The sequence below is a fragment of the Lissotriton helveticus genome, chromosome 3_1, assembly GCF_964261635.1.
Source record: "Lissotriton helveticus chromosome 3_1, aLisHel1.1, whole genome shotgun sequence".
In the NCBI taxonomy this organism is placed as follows: domain Eukaryota; kingdom Metazoa; phylum Chordata; class Amphibia; order Caudata; family Salamandridae; genus Lissotriton; species Lissotriton helveticus.
In genome coordinates, this window is record NC_136061.1 from 400,286,300 (window position 1) to 400,303,057 (window position 16,758).

At 43.6% G+C, this 16,758-nt stretch overlaps 1 long non-coding RNA gene across 1 annotated transcript in view; it reads right to left on the reverse strand.

Moving 5' to 3' along the window:
- Positions 1–788: 788 nt before the first annotated feature.
- Positions 789–16,758, reverse strand: part of LOC144824565 (uncharacterized) — a 41,868-nt gene continuing 25,898 nt past the window's right edge. Inside the window, exons 2-5 of the long non-coding RNA XR_013609014.1 lie at positions 2,251–2,419; positions 2,006–2,147; positions 1,825–1,912; positions 789–984 (exon numbers count right to left, since the gene is read on the reverse strand). This is a non-coding gene — a long non-coding RNA (uncharacterized LOC144824565). The remainder of the gene's footprint in view (positions 985–1,824; positions 1,913–2,005; positions 2,148–2,250; positions 2,420–16,758) is intronic.

Below are 16,758 nucleotides of genomic sequence, written 5' to 3' on the forward strand. Positions count from 1 at the left end.
TAGACAGGACTTGTTGCCGACACAATGAGGACAAGAAAGCTAAGTGGGTTCCTGTGCATGCGGCAGATGTGTGCCTCACTGGCAGGACAGAGGCTTTAACCCAGGCATGGCCATCTCCCCTTACATCCATTAAAATCGTTCCTGTAACAGGAGCACACACTTCCTGGATGGACAGCTAGCTGTGTGCTATCTAAATTGTTGAATCCTGAGTAAATGCCACCATGGCAAACGAGAGAGTGCATTTTTACTTTTACATCACCCACTTTTAGCTTGCACTTTTTTTTACATTTCCCCATGATAGGGACGTGTATTATTATCTGGTCATATTTATCCGGAAACAAGGGCTCTGCCTCCCTCCCACAGGGTACCCCAGCGCACTTGCCATAATTGCATCAGACCCGACCTTACCATTTGCTCATGTGCTTCCCCGCCCACTGCTTCACACTTCACGGCCGCCAGGCCGTGACTCGCATTGTCCGAGAGCTTCAAAGCTCCCTGGGCTTCTTCCTTCACACTTCACGGCCGCCAGGCCATGACTCGCATCCTCCGAGAGCTTCAAAGCTCCCCTGGGCTTCTTACTTTCATTCCCCTTCCTGGCTCTACCAATATCGCCACCCCACTGGTGCTGCACTTATGTAATGTGAAGGTAAACACCCAGGCTATCTGTACGACAAAACACTAGCTATGTACTCACACAAAACGTTACCAATAGAGAGATTATAAACTATAACACAAACAGTCCAATTGATATCAAAACCAGTTTGTTTTAATTAAAAGGGATACATTTTTACAGTATAATTTTGTAAACATGATGAATTGATGTTAAAAAATGATATACTTTATAAAAAACACATAAATTAAAAACATTGGAAGGACAATGATATGTGTCCTATCTATTGTTGCTGTGGCTGTTGTATGTCAGTCAACGCGTTTCGACACGTCGTGGTGTCTTCATCAGGACATTTATATTTTCAGCCAATTTATCTAAAAAGAACAGAACAATTTTAGTTCTCATTTTTTCTTAAAACAGTGTTATTGCTCATAGTCTCATTATGTCTATTTGTGGTAACGATGGTAAATCCCAATACAATTATTCATTTCATTTCAGCTAACATTGAGATTTTCAGTGCAATTCATATTTTCATTTGGGTTATTCTACCCATATAACATCTCCTTGTACATAGCTTAGTGTCAACACGGTATATTATTTCATGGAGGTACCTTAAGATGAACAGGCCTAGACAGCATTAATTTTATCATATTCTATTTCGTCTATATCATACAATTCTTTCGGTATTAATATACTTCGAATTTCATGTCTCTGTTTTATTATAGAACATCAGTTTCTTATCCTTCTATCTAACGAGAGATCAAAGTTTTAAATAAAGAAGCAAAATGAGAGAAAGAGTTGAAAGTTGCAGAGATGCACAGGTTCAGTCATATTTTCAGTGTAATTAGAAATTCTGGTAGGGCACACATATATGGAGTAATGATCTATGTTATTCTTTATTGCTGTTTATGCGCTCCTATTTTCCCTAACATCACATTAAATTTTAGTCTGTATATACCCATTCCTATCATGTGGAGGTATTCTATTTTCTATACTTTTACCTGGTTAGACTTCTATTTAAAAAAAACGTCTTTTAATTCTTCAGCTTGGGACAGGATAAGTGAGGCACCTTTTTTTTCTTAAAATGGCATGTGAAAACTAAGAAAGGACACAATTTGCATCTCTTAATACTGACCCATTTGTTCTTTTATCGTAATGAAGGTAGGCATCTAGTTAACATAATTATCTTGCCCTCTTTGTAGGATATCACATACCTTTAAGTTAAGATTTCACTGCTCCCTTCTCACTTAACGTGTTTACAATCTTTCATGGATTTTCTTGGTTTGGAAGTTTTCTTGTAAGCTATTAATAAATCAGCATAACTAAACGTTATATTGTAGCATGAAGTTTTACTAGGGTAAATTGTTCAAAATTTGTAGGTATTATATTTCTCACCATTTATAGAAAAGTTTTCCAAATATTAAGAGCGACACGCTTAGGGGCGGTGACTGGTGCCGGTGGAGATTTCCAGACTACCGCGAGCGGAGCCGATGAAGGTTTCCAAACTACCGCGAGCGGAGTCAATGTTTACACGTAGCTACAAAAAGGAGATAAATGGCTCTTATTATTATTCTATACTTCCTTTTGCAGCAAAATCCTGTCACTGCCACATCGATTAGAAAGGCGACGCACAATCATACCTTTAAAATCTTTCTCTAAGAAAAACCGCCGTTCAGTTTATCATTCCTGCAGGAAAGCTGTCGCAGGGCGGATCTCTTGGTTTTTCTTTGAAAGCCGCGCAGAGCAGCAATTAGCTTCACGTGGCGCGTGCTTCTACCAGGACTCTATTCTTTTAGTCTTTGCCGGAGTCTATGGAGATTAAGCGATAGTATTGTCGGTATACAAACTATCAAAGCTATCACACTAGTAGCTGCACTTATGTAGGCACAACCTGCCATTGTCATTTCCCGACTGCCGCGTTGCACATCTGCAGGCACTACCTGTCAGACACTTTTTTCCCCACGGTCGAGCACACATCATGTCTGGGTCTCACTTACTGTGCCTGCTTCTCATTTTGTATTAACCACCCATATAACTCGATTGTCTCACACGCCACTTCAGGGTCTCACAAACACGGCATCAGTGTCTCATGCAAATCACTTTAGTAATATCCACATATCACTTCAGTATCACAAACACCAATCCAATGACCCACAAACATCTCTTCAGTCAAACACTTTACTTCAGTCGCGTGCACATACCACTTGAGTAACACACAAATACCAATAGCGCCTCATACATCTCACATCAGTTCACAGAGACATCGTTTCAGTGTTTCACACGCATCAATTCAGTGTTCCACTGGTGTACATCCACTTCGGGGTCTTACGCGCAAAGCTGCGGTCTCACACACGCTCATGCTAAAAGATATTTGCATGGCTTAGTGCTATAAACACAAATGTTTTCCAGTTCACCGTGTGTTAATATCTAATAATGACAATCCCATGAGGTAATAACACGAAGAACTTGCAAATGGGTAATGTATGTTATGGAATACACCCCTTGTACGCATATACGAAGCTGACATGCACTATGAATTCATTCATTTACTTCGGATACTTGATATAGCGCCAACATGCTCCAATAAGTAACTAAACGCCTGCCCCCCCCCTCTCCAATGTCCATGATGCTGCCGCAGCCCACCCCACGTAATCCTTTTTTTTCTTTGTTTTTTTTACTTTTTATTAACTCGCCCAACCTCAGATCCCAACTGGTTCCCTGTGTTGTCTCCAACCCGCTCCCCCTATCAGCTCTTCCACTACCATCATGGTCCTCAAAACCCAGCAGCTGCCACTTGCAACTAGGTTGCGCACTTTTTAAAAACATGCTTTCGCTCCAAATTGTGCCTGCCATCTTGTTTCATTTACGTTAAGCACTCCGTGAGAGTGCGTGCGTTTTTCACATCTGTCCCTCTGATGCTACTTACCCACTGAAATCCCTGCCCCATCGCACCAAATGCTTTTTTGTTTTTAATGCTCTTGCACGGTCACAAGAATTCTTCACCCAGGGGCCATACTGGTCACTATCTCGAGGGAATGAAATTACTTCTATATTTCACAATCACCATTGACTACTTATGAATGCAAAGATCACCTTCAGAGTACGTGCCCTGCTACAAAGCCATTCAGCAAACTAATATTCCTGGCCTATCAGAGCTTCATGAGATAATACAGTGCACCAAGGCCGGCAAACAGAAGAAACACAGTGTAGGAAGGTAGATCCCTGACTATGGTTGCCCCCAACTTTTTGCCTGGTGTTTTGCTGGTTTTCTGACTTAGTGACCTGGGGCCCTGCTAATCAGGACCCCAGGCCTACTGCTCTCTCTGTAAAATGGATTCCATGTACCTTAGGTACATATCTAAATTGGATACTGAGTCACCTTATCAGTCCCTGTACAGTGTACCTTAGGTACCCAGGGCATAGGTGTACCCAGGGCCTACCAGGGGCTGCAGCATGTATTATGCCACCCCTGGCTGGCCATCCAAATCTGACACAACTGGCTGCTTGACAGCTGGGGCAAGGTGGTGTAATCACCCTTTGCTTTAGATATAGTATACCTATATCTAACCCTAAAAATGGACACACAGATCTCCTATCAGTCACTCCTATGGCAGGCCTTGACAATCCTGAAGGCAGAGTGCTTGGAATCGTGTGAGATGGTGCTCTGGCATGAGCTGAGCCTGTCTGCGGCTTTCGGGATCCATCCCTTAGCCGTTTCCATGATATCGCATACAATATACTCTTAAGTGCATTATAATCCTCGCGGTTATATGCCAACTCTGGTATCGCTTTATCAAAACATGTCGAGTAAGGTGTCATACGAATTGGAATACTAACCCCTCGCCAATTCTGGCGACGGGGTTAGCATTCCACCCTTCTAGAGGGACACGACATGTATGTAACCTATAACCCCGGTTAAAGTCAGACAGAGCCTTAGCATCCACAAAATGGATGCTGCCACCGAGACACAAGTCTGCCCTCTTGCTGCTGGGAGTCCTCCCAGAGCAGGAGGCAAGGACAAAGGGTTTCCTGCCAGGGGCGGTGCCAGCACCGTCCCAGACAGGGTTTTGTGTATTCCAGGTAGGCAGGGCTACAGAGGAAGGTGACTGCAAGTGGCACCCCGGTGCTCACTGTGCATAGGCCGGCTGAAACCAGTTCCAGGGGCACTCCAGCCCCTGGCCTGGGGAAAGCCCGCCAAAGGAGAGGGGTGTAACCACCCCCCTCCTGGTCCCACCCATAGGGCAGGACTTAGTCGCGTGCCAGCCCCCTTTTCCCAGATAAAGGTAGGAACTGGCCCCCTTCCAAATTAGATAATCTTTGGAATCAAGACACGACTTTCTGCGAAAGGACTTCAAGATTTCTTCTTCAAGATTCTCCCTTGTGACTAAGGAGTAGTCACCCTGCATCCGCAGGCACCATCCTAAGAACACTGCGGTCTGCTGTAAGTCCTTCCTCCGGAATCCGACTGCCCAGCTCGACAAGACCCTGGCACCTCCGACCTCTACTCACCTCTACAGCCAAGCTGAGAACCGTGAGTGCGACGAGACCTCAAGGGACCGACTATTGCCAAGACTGCACGACTTCTTCACAGCAAGCCCGCCGAGTAATCTCCTGGCAAGTGCTTTGGGGTCCGAGAAGCCCCAACCCTGAGCAGCTCCAGCACCGAAGAGCAGCCCCCCAGCATCTCCACGATCGGCGTGGGGCCCTTCTGCTTTTTGCTGCTCACCGCGTTGTTTGGCTACTAGCCCGCTGGCTTGTGGCCTTCTGAACGACGCCCGATGACATCACTGCTGCTGGTCTGGTTGCTCCAGACTGGCTCTTGCTCCCTTCCAGAAGAGGAGCACCCCGGACCCTCCTGGTCCACTCAAGAAGCCATTTTAAGTCCACCGCGTGGGCTTGAATTAGCCAAGGCTTTGTTGCCCAATCCTGGGTTCTTCGACGCCGACAGCTTCATCCATCGTGGGACAGCTCGCCCCTCCATCCTGGTCGCCGACAACGCCTCCTGGTCCGTGAGATCTGCAGAGCCCAGCGTCGCCCACTCACCTAGCCGAGGTGACTACCATCCGGTGCCCTCCTGGTGCCACCTGACTACTGGCTAGTAGTCACGAACTTGGTCCCCTCTGCTTTCAGGTGTCATCCATCTTCAAGATCCAGGCTTGGATCAACTCGAACTCTCTTCACTGGTCGCCTGCCAGCATCTTTCTTCCAGGCTCCTGGTTCGTCTACGAGGATTCCCGACGTCTTTTGAGACCTATGCAGCTGCAGCCCCTGGGCTAGGTAACTTCGGCATTTCGGTGCCCCAGCATAGCCTCACTATCCAAGGGTCAGGATCCACTGTCGTTTTCTCCCTATCAGGTCGGGTTCGCCCGTGAACACTAACTTTAACTTTACTAGCTATCATAGACTTTGTCCCGCATCCCGCGTGAGAGTGCACACTCTGCCCCCGAGTCCCCTGGGCCTCCTAGAAGTAATCTAATGATTCTATAGTCAAGTCCTAGCGATTCCAAAGCCTATTAGTACTGTACTTACCTGCTAGTAATTTCGCATTCCACTTTCAGAGTATATGGTTTTTCGTGCCCCTCGGGCATTTGTGTATACTGTGCTAACTTAAGTATTTTTATAAGAGTTTTGTTGTGTGCTTAGCTCCCTGTCTCATAAAGAGCCAGGGTAGTCTTGTTATAAATAAATACACTGTTTATTTTCATAACAACTTGTGTGGTGTCCTTTCACTGGGTGTTCAAGGGGTAATGTGATGGTAAAACAGCTGGCTTAACACGCCCTCTAGAGTCTTAGCCTTAGACTGCTCGTATCCATGCTACTAGGATAGCTGGTCTATAAGGTTGACTTACAACCAATCATCAATAAGGGTTGTTTGGACTGATATATAGTGATCACTAGAACAGTGAGCACTGCACATCAGGCCAACTTCTCACACACAGTCACGCTCATTTCGACACAATGAAGATCCGCAAAATAATGTACACTCAGCTAACCAAAGCCACTGGAAACAAGGGCTGTGCCTTCTGTGTTTGCCCGCGGTTCCTTAATAGACAGGACTTGTTGCCGACACAATGAGGGCAAGAAAGCTAAGTGGGTTCCTGTGCCTGCGGCAGATGTGTGCCTGACTGGCAGGACAGAGGCTTTAACCCAGGCATGGCCATCTCCCCTTACATCCATTAAAATCGTTCCTGTAACAGGAGCACACACTTCCTGGATGGACAGCTAGCTGTGTGCTATCTAACTTGTTGAATCCCGAGTAAATGCCACCATAGCAAACGAGAGAGTGCTTTTTTACTTTTATATCACCCACTTTTAGCTAGTGCTTTTTTTTACATTTCCCCATGATAGGGACGTGTATTATTATCTGGTCATATTTATCCGGACTCCGGAAAGGGCTTTGAAATGCTTTGAAATGCTTGTTAGGTAAAAGGGGATCTTAAAAGTGCAACCCAGCGCGGCCATCTGACGTCATGGGTAATTAAGCGCCTCTCTCCAGGCACCCTTTCATGTCCGCGAGCAGGCCAATGCCCCCATGCTGTTGCAATAACAGGCTCACGTTTCACACGGCCCTCGTACCACTACAGAGACACAACTTAACACACTGGGCACTCACACTACTTTAGGCCACACACACTGCACACTCACACACTGCGCCCTCTCACTACTTTAGCCCACACACACTGCACCCTCACACTACTTTAGGCCACACACACTGCGCTCTCACACACTGCGCACACACACTCTGCACCCTCACACACCCTGCACCCTCACACATACTACACCCTCACACACACTGCACCCTCACACACTCAGTGCCACATAATTACACACCACATAATTACACTCTACTGAATGCAACACACACTCCACACAATACCACAGCATCACTCAGCACCACCACAGCATCACTCGGCGCAACCACAGCATCACTCGGCGCAACCACAGCATCACTCGGCGCAACCACAGCATCACTCAGCGCAACCACAGCATCACTCAGCGCAACCACGGCATCACTCAGCACCACCATAGCACCACTCAGCACCACCACAGCATCACTCAGCACCACCACAGCATCACTCAGCACCACCTCAGCACCACCTCAGCAGCACCACAGCACCACTCAGCACCGCAACAGCACAACTCAGCGCAACCACAGCACCACTCAGCGCAACCACAGCACCACTCAGCGCAACCACAGCATCACTGGTTCAAATATTTTCTCTCAATGTTTTAAGCTTTATTACAAATGTCACAAAAAGATGTTAATATTTCACTTCTGTTCTTGGATTTTCGTCACAATAAAATACACTGAACATAATCTTCACAAAAGTTATTTACAAAAGTTTAAGCTATTGCCATTATAAATTACAATCACTTTTATTTAAGTATTAATTATTTAAAAAAATTAAAAGCAATTGTTATTTGTAATATCAATACATCTAAGTCACGTAAATACAAAACATGTTGCATTACAAATGCTATAGGTGTCACATTTGCGAAAGTTATAACTATTGGCATTGTAAATGACAAAGCTATTAATTTAGCTATTTTCAAAAACAACACATAAATAAAAAAATTGTAATTTACAAGACCAATAGCTCAAACTTTCGTAATGCGAGACCTATTGCATTGCAAATGCTTGTTCTCTAAGAAAATATTGCTTACACAACCCCCTTGTTCTTGGCACACCTCCACAATTGCTCCTTTCTCTTTCAGCTCCAGTACTACTTTGTCTACAAGATTTGCTTGTTCCACACTGAATTGCACCACACCATGCAACCAACTCTGAACTGGTTCCTCTATGAATTCAATGTGATAACCCTGCACCATCTCCAATACTCAAGGATCCCTTGTTATCTGAAACCACTTCTGATAAAATTGGGCAAGTCTGTCGCCCAACTTTACTGGGATAGAAGGAAGGCCTGATCTTACCTCTTCCTCTGAACCAATGATCACTCCAACATCTATGACCCCTAACTCGCTGTCTCTGAGGGTAGAAACTGGAGGACTTCCATGTGCCTTGTCCTTGTGAGGGGCCATATCCCAGGGAAAAAAAAGATCTTGTAATTCCGTGTTCTTGGCCGGGACACCTTGATCTCCCGGCCAAACCAAAAACACAGTCATTGAAGACCCTCTTAATATCTTGCTAGGACTTCTGTATTGAAGTATAATTCCCACAAACTTTCACATTGACTTAATAAAGTTGTCTCCAGATAGAAGACACCTTGAAGCTGGCCCAGCCTCATTTTTGGCCAAATCAAAAGGCTTTGGGTCGGTTATTAGCAGAGAACTCTTTTTCCGCTCCACAGATAAAGCAGTATTTGCGTTGCCCAACAGGCAAATTGCCTGTTGGACCCACTGGCGCAACTCGTCTGTGTCTACATTTTCCTTATTCATGCACCTCCTCTACCAAATCAAAAATATTCGTCAATGGTCCTAAACATCCAGAAGCCAATCTTGGCACATATGTGGACCCTTATCGAAACCCTTTCAGGGATCACGTCCCCCTTTCACTGTAAATGCTAGGATTTGTGGCTCCAGCTCTGGAGTCATCATTACTTTACCCTCCAAGGATCGTCTAGGACACTCTGATCTCAACCTGACCCTTACTTGTGACTGCGTTGTAAAGACAAGCGGGGTAAATGCAGGCAGGGTTCTATCATACAGCTACTCGAGTCTCTTCAATTGTCAAGCTTGTGCCTACATCCAGAGACCAGTAACACAGCTCTGTCCAACTGCTTGATTCATTATTTACTAATGCTAGAGTAAACCAGACAGGCCCTATTAATAATGGCCATAGTGCTCAATTACTTTTGGAGGTGGTAGCACAGACTGGTATTTGAGTTTATAGAATGTCATTTACTATGTCATGCCGCACATTAGGTCCTAATCTCTATCACCACCTAGAATAAAAATTGACAGTCTGACCTGACCATACTGGGAGAGTTAGCCAGCCAAATGCAGTAAACTTGATGATCCAGTCGGAGAGTGATAGTATTGGTCGTTTTGGGATGCCAGTGACAAATGTCAGTGCCTACACGGGATAGTGCCGAGTAACTGCTGACTGCATGTGGCCACCAAGAAAGGGCATCACATTGGGGTGAAGGAGACGGGGTCACTAGATTCTAGACTTCAGAGAACCTAAGTGCTACAAAACAATTCTGGTACATTGACAGTAAGAGGGCACTTAGGATGGTAGATATGAGAAGTGAAATGAGGTTTGTCTGATGAAAGTTATTGAATTAACCTTTTCCGCATATGGCTTGGATAAGCTGTACTGCTCTGCCTTATATTGTTTTATTATGCCAGTCCTATGTATCCTCCAGTAAATACAACAATCTGCAAAAACGCTTGAGGCGTTGTAGTGTAGCTCCTATTTTCCCAATAGGCTCTGCGCATTGGAATAGTACCTACAGCAGTAAAGGCCTAGACCAGACGTTAACTAGGTCTACTACTGTCGATACTAGACTTAATTTTTGGGTTTGCCAGCTAAGCTCAGAGTTCGCTAGAAACTTTCTCGAATGTTCAAGGAAGGATTAACTCCCCTGATTAGACAAGAAGGGATTTAGTTTCTGACAACCATAGAACATGACAACTTTGCTCTCCCCTAATCAAGAGTCAATCTCAAGAGTCGTGTGAGCACAAGGCAATTATTTTACTCAGTCAGTACGTGCATTCTTAGTCTCATCAGAATGTAGAGAAAAGGAAGAGACGGGCGTGTTCAATAAAAAGGTGTTATTTATTGATCAGTCTCTTTTCTCGTACAAGAGAAATGGATCGATATTATTGCAATACTTATAGTTAAGTAAAGTGCATACATTAAAAGCAATAGTATAAAATAATACTGTAAAAACATTGATATGGTTTCTGAGCCATATGATGTTTTAAAATGATTAAAATATATTTACATACACATATACATTTGACTAAACGTACTCAACTGGTGTTTCTAAATACGCCTACCCCGTGTACCTGACCTAAGTCTAATGCGTGGGCGGGAATAGAAAGTTACAGTTTAAGTTAAGTTTGTTTTTGCCAAGTGAATAACTAAAGAATTCTCTGTGAGGGGTTATTCAGTTCTGTACCTGGAATTTAGGATGGATGAGGAATGGTATCTCTTTCTCTGCTCTCGATATTCCAGGCTGCCTGCGAGGGCTGCCCAGAAGCGCCGGTGCTGGGTCTCTCGGCTTGAGATAGCAGCGCGTCTCTCAGCGCGTCAGGAAGGCGGGGCTGCTGCCAGCGGGGTCTGCTTCTGCTCTCGGCTTCGGCAAGTATGGCTGCTCCGTCTTGTCACCACGCGTGTGTTTGCATAGGGCAAGGTCGGCAATATTTATACCTTAAAGGTGCCGAGATTGACGTAAGGATGGACATAGGTACGTCAATAAAGATGTCATACGACTTGCTCGTTAGCACATTCTTTTGCAAAAGTTCTCTGTGAAATCAAAACAATGGCCGCACGGATTATCCAGGTTGTCATAGGTTTGATTTGTTATGAGAACGTCGTATGCCTTATCAGGGGCTGGAGGAATGTCGCTTGTCTAATTAGATCTCAAGCGTTATGACCTAATCAGATAACACGTTCCTGTGCCGTAGTGTGACTGCGTCAGATAACGGTATCTGCATCATGGGGGATTTCTTGCCTCATGGGCTGACTGTTAGTTAACTTGATAGTTAGTTTAACCAGAATAGGGTCAGGAATAGGGGGATCGATTCAGAACCTATAGAAATACACGACACCCACTCCACGCTAACTATGGTCATATCTACTAATCTATGCATAGTATAACATAGTACAACATACTATAGAGTATAGTGTATACCTTACCACCCCAAAATACATAAATGCATTTCGAAATTTTCAAATATACTGAAAAATTGCAGTCAAATATATTGTATGCACTTAAGCTATGAATTAAATGCAAAAGTAAACACGCATTGTTATGCATTATTGCTTTTTGGTATATGAGAAATACACATGAAATGGCTCTTAATATGGCTATACAGAAAGGAAGTTCGAGACCATTTCATCACATAATAAAATATTTGTGAACATACCAGTGGGCAGCTAAAGTCTATATAAAGTATCTAAAAATAGAAATCTTAGTTCTCTAGGAATAGTTTCTTACTTTAAGCAGAAGATCAGTGTCCCGGGAAAAAAATATATAGAAAAATATTTTAAGGGGCTTGCTGAAAAAAGTCGCTGTCCGTGAACTGGAGTGAAATTGTTCATGTGACTTTATTTTTTAAAAGTTGAAGGCCGAATTCAGGGAACGCCGTGCGCGAGTTTACTCAAAAGTCTCTATTTCTGTTCCGGAGAGAACATCATATCATTCAGGCTTTCGAAAAAACTGTCAACAGCTTCATGGGAAAGTTCCACTAAGTCGGAAATAGGTGTAACCATGCATTCATGCACATGATTGTCTGCATTGACATTCTGATTTGCATTGCTGACAGAAGGTCGTACCTGTTCGATGCTGCTTTCATCTTGAACTTCACTACCCTTCAATCGCAGTGGTGAAGATTCCAGGAATGCCGTCATCAGGATTGGCAGCCTTTGAGGGCAGCACAAAGCGTGAACCTTGGTAGGAACCAACAGTGTATCTGCATCCACCGGCGCATCCGATTGTAGCGTCAGACAGGTGTCTAACACGCATTCTTCTCCGCATAGCAGACACCTTAGTACAGGTAAAACACACCTTTGCCACATTGGTCGAAATGATAGAAACCAAGTCATGTTTAGGTCTCTAAGCCGGGAGAGTCCCAGGATTTTTGATATCCGGTCCCGGTATCCAATGGCTAGGATCGTATCTTCCATTGTCGCGAGAGTTTGATCTGTGACATGGGTTGCCATAACGAAAAATAAGGACTAGGAATAGGATTCCTGCAATTAGTCCCAGGATCAGGGGAAGTCCGCCAAAAATCGAATGGACGAAATCTGGAAAAATACCCAGTATGGCTTTGAATGGTGTTAATGCCATCGAAAATACTGTCTTAAATACCTTTGAGACCCCAGTGGTATCAGAAATATTTAAGATTTCGCTCAGGATTTCCGCGAAATGTACGGGGGAATTGGTTGATAGTAATGTATGTATCTCTGCAGTCGTCCTTGCGACTTGTAGATCATACGTTTCTTTTGATGACGTGAGCCTTGTAGGCGTCTGAAGAAGCACTGTTTTCATTCTGCTTAAAGTGTCTATTCGAATAGAAGTAATTTTCAAACTGGGCCATGCCCTCGCCTCCCTGTCTGGAAAGGAGCTGGGGAACAAAGCACGTCCACAGCACTTGACCTTCGCCGTTGTAGTGACGAGATAAGGAGTCCCGGGCATAAGACTACAACATCTGCGGTCTACAATAAGAATGTAACTCCCATTATAGAGTCTTTGAAAGAATGGTTCTATTTCAGTTGCAGGTGCGCCTTGCTGGTGACATGAAAGGTTGTATGAATTCCCTTCACAGGCTCCGTGCAAACTAATACCGTTACACAGAAGTGTGCCGCTTAGTGACATAGCACAATTGTTGCCACTAAGAAACACTTTCTGTCCTTTATTACTGACACATGCATGTGAATAGGGCAGGTTCCAAGTTGTTTTAAGGTACCCCTTTCCCAATTTCTCGTACATGCCAGCCTGTATATATTTTTGGCAGTATTGAAACCTGAAGGTTGAGATTGGAATATTTATGATTCCGTGGATTATCCATTCACTGACAGGTCGTTCTGACATTGTCAACGGTAATCTTTCTAGTTTTTCAATGCTCAAGATTGTATAATCAGCACCCTTCTGTGCCATACCGATTTGTCTATCAGTAAGGTTAAAGATTTGGAATAGTGACGTTGTGTTGATTAAACGCCAAGGCACATAGCCTGAACGCAGATTTTGTAACGTCCAGCCTAGCTGTACAATAGAACGCAATTGTGACTGACCATGTTGTAATAACAGTAAGTCTTGCGATAATATATCGATTGCTGAAGACACAATGCTGTCCAATGAAAATATTCTGGAGGACAGAGTCATTAACCCATTGTCCACCACAGAAAGTGATTTTTCCAAATTAATACGGTCAATTTCCCGTATTCTTTCTGCTGTTTCAATTTGAGTAACCTTCCAGGCCTCATTGTATGCTGCATATACAGAGGCTGCTATGAAACGCTTTTGACGCTGTTTGCGTGGTCCCAGTATGAAATCACGCAAGTCAGCACCATCAGTAAGTAAAGTTAGGTGTTGCTTAATTTCAGGCAGTGTGGAAGTTTGTAGCCATTGAAGGCATAATTTGCCCACACTGTAGGTTGTTATTATCCCTGGGTGATGTCTTTTGGGATATCTAGGGTCTGGCCTGGTCATTTTGAAACCCTGTGTTTTATTCAGGAATCTATCTTGACAGTGATTTGTATCTGTGGGCCAGATCAACCATTGTTTCCAATCAGGATGTGTTCTGTTTTGGTTAAGTATATGGTTTATGTCTATTTCTTCATCTGTTTCAGAGCTATTGCTAAACATTGTTGGCTTTGGAATAGACGGGTTATTTAAATCTTTGATTTTGGCTAAGCCAAGACAGGTGGTTTGTTGAACAGTGTCATTTAAAAATATCATTTGTTCTGGGATCATGCAGGCTCTAAACAAAGCTTCTAAACCCTGTACTTGCCATTCTTTTGTACCCCAAACACTTTTCAAATCAACATTTTTGTCCCAATAATCAAATCCAAAAGTATTCATTTTTTCAAAGAATATATCTGAATATATCAATTTTGTGTTGGTTATCATGGTTTTCATCCCTGTCTTGTTTGACAATTTATAATAAAATGTTTCAGCATTACTAGTGTTAAAACCTTGAAAGTATGAATATTTGTCATAAACGGTTCTAGAGCTCCCTTTTGGAGGTGTAGCACAATGTTCCCATTGATTATAATTTAAAACATTTCTTGGTTGTGCAGATTTATGCAAAAAACTGTTACCATAATGGTTGTAGCAATACATACTATCATAATTTGTAGAACCTTGCAAATAATCATGTTTTGTAAATTTAGCAGACATTACTAAGTCAGACATCATATTGTTTATACTTTCAAAGTCCCAATCATCAGCAAATGAGTTTGGTTTTGCAAAGTCACTCAAGGAGATCTTGATTTGGTGTGGATATTTCAGGATCTCGACCGGACCATAAATTTCATAGTCAGTGTTGTCCCAGGCTACCCCACCAGGTATTGGAATTGCTGTGAAGTTGGCTCAAGAAAGTTCTGAAGAAAGTTCTCTTTTCTCGACGTATGAAGATGTGTGTGGTTTGAGGACCAAGTTGATGTTCTGACTTGCTGTGTCCATTTTAGCATATTTTCCCTCAATGAAGCGTCCCAAAGTAAATACCATGATGAGCCAAAGTATGAGGATAAATGCACCGAAACCCACCCAAAATTCAATCCATGGGGAAACCAGATATGTTTCTTTCAGTTGTTTCAAAAGTTCCTTAGCTTTGTCTTTAAAGGATTTTGATGATGGCTGTGTCTTTTGTTCGCTGAAACCTTCAGAGGAATCATCGAAGTTGATGAAGTAACCAGATGCAGTTCTGTCAATTGTTCCAATTGGTTCAGGATTTTTGTTTCTTGCATTTTCACTTGGAACTTCATTGTAGATTGGTGTGTCTCTGCTAAATGTTTTTATTTGGGTTTTCAGAGGTCTTAGTTCTATTGCATTGTTGCATAGTCCTTGTTGTTCTTCTGTAGGCGTTTCGAATGTGATGAGCCTCTTCGTTAGGACCTCTGTACTGGTAGCAAACCTTGGTGTTCTGCTACTTATTGGGAGTCCACTTGGCCTACTGTTTGTTATCGGCCACATGTTGTGGTTTTACCAGGTCGATGGATACAACTCGGTTCTCCTTTTTACCAGCAAGTGGCGGTAGTACAACTGATCTTGTCCCGTTGACAGACAAGACAGGAACTGCTTTTCTGTAAGAAGGCCCAAATTCCTTCTTTACCGCGATCTTCTCCCTGACTAGATCCCCGACTTTTGGAATCCAGACAGGTCTTGCTGGGACAGGTGGTGATTCTTCAGTGGTTGTTGGCTGTTGTTTCAACTGTATGTTGCTCAGGTCTTTTCTTGTTTTGTTTAAGTCCTGCAAAATAGCCAAACGGTCTTTGACATCAAAGGTTTTTTCTATTACCACTGAAGTCTGACTATCAAGGTCAGAGATCAACATCCTAGTTCCGAATAATAATTCGTACGGACTGAATCCCTTCAGAGAATTTCTTGGCAAGTTATTTAGACTACGTTGGACACTTATTAGATGTTTGACCCACCCAGCTCCCGAACCTAATATCCTTTCTATTATAGATTGCTTTCTGCCTTGGTTTTTTCTTTACACCATCCCATACCCTCAGGAAGGAAGTGAGAAGATTCCCGCTGGGCTGTGCTCATTTGGCCATGTTTCCCCCCCAGGCTGGATTGCCTGAGTGAAAGCAATGGTCGAACGTAGCATGCTCTTAGCGTATATGCCATTTAGACTCGCAAATCTTGTATAACAGTCCGGACGTCAGCCGAGTGCTGTGGATCTACATTATAAGTGGAAACTAGCCTGTATATGATAATCGCAAGCCCTTCTTTTTGCTGGTAATATTATCTACCTTGATACGACGAGGTATTAAACTGCTTCTCTCCCCACTGCAATCTCTGTTGCAGTTTGGGCAGTTTTTTACAAACATGGTGTAGTGCAGGCTCATGCCTGGCCACCAGTACCGTGATTGTAATTCTTCCAGAGAATCTTTTAATTTAAGGTGTCTGTGACCCTCGCCCATGTGTGCGTCTGCGATTAACAAGTTTCTCCTGTCCATGTTTGGAATCACTCTATCCCCCACTCCAGGGATTCGAGCAAAAGGGACGGAGTTTGCATCGATTATGTATGTATAATTGAGTGGATAGTTGATCGGTAACGCTGAGCAGTCGCCTTTTGATGATGTTTTCACCGCCAGCATTGTTTCACCGTCAATGTATTTTAATGTACGCTTTTTTCGATCTACGGGAGCCAATCTAGTGGCTGCCGCTGCGGCTGTTTCAGCCAATGAATTCCCTACAACGTGAACGCCATCACGTTGATGACTCAGTGAGTGAGTCACGTGAGTCTTTGGTAGTTCTTTTTTCAAAAGAGCTACTTGTTCCCAGAGC